The sequence below is a fragment of the Pundamilia nyererei genome, unplaced genomic scaffold (genome assembly GCF_000239375.1).
Source record: "Pundamilia nyererei isolate P.nyererei 1_Seehausen unplaced genomic scaffold, PunNye1.0 scaffold00242, whole genome shotgun sequence".
Taxonomy (NCBI): domain Eukaryota; kingdom Metazoa; phylum Chordata; class Actinopteri; order Cichliformes; family Cichlidae; genus Pundamilia; species Pundamilia nyererei.
In genome coordinates, this window is record NW_005187643.1 from 788,309 (window position 1) to 789,227 (window position 919).

Here is a 919-nt window from a genome sequence, read left to right on the forward strand (position 1 = left end):
ATCTTGCCAGTTTGCACTGGTTGCTCTCTGGCTATTCTGGTTTCTTCCCACAGTTAAAAGTCATGCAGTTGTTAGAGTTAGGTTTATTGATGATTCTAAATTACCTGTCAATATAAGCGCAAATGGTTGTTTGTGATAGACTTGTGAGTTGTCCAGGCTGTACCCTGCCTTGTAACCTATCACTTCAGGGTTATTTACCAGCCCCCCTGCAACCAGGATAAAGATAGGAGGACGGTAGTTGTTGTAGATCCATTCAATGTTTATGGTAACCAGACTCTAGACTTTGTTGAACATTATGTAATATGAAGACAACATGTAGTATTTAAGTGACCAAGTAGTATTGGGGTAAAAGTTATTAAACAGTGTTGAAATAAAATGACAAAATTGTGAAGGATTATAATATTCCAAGAGCTCAACTTACTTAATTTAAACATGTTTTAATCACGTTTTATGAACACAAAATGCACAGGTTTATTGAATATGAAAAAGTTGTGTTGATTTAACTCAATTGTTTAAGTTTCTGCCAAAGCAACACATTTGTGTGCAACAAATGTCCACTATTGAATCAAGTAAATCCAACATGGCCTTTTTTTCAGTGTGTGCAGGTGGTTACATATGGTTAAAATGATTCAAATGTAGTAAGTATACACGTTTTTCATATAAATATAGTCTATAACTTAATTATTTTCTATAGCCCACATAATTAAACGCTTTAGTTACATAAAACATTGTGAATTTTGATTGTATGTACGGCAATGTTCCCTCTAATTTTTCATGTGTCTGAGCGAACGCACCAACTCCCCGAGCGATTCCTTGGACCACTGTGAGCTACAGCAGACGTGTGCACTGTGGTCACGCCGGCATCTAATCCATCCAAGTTACATGGTTTATTAAAATAATCAAATTACAGCATTTACAT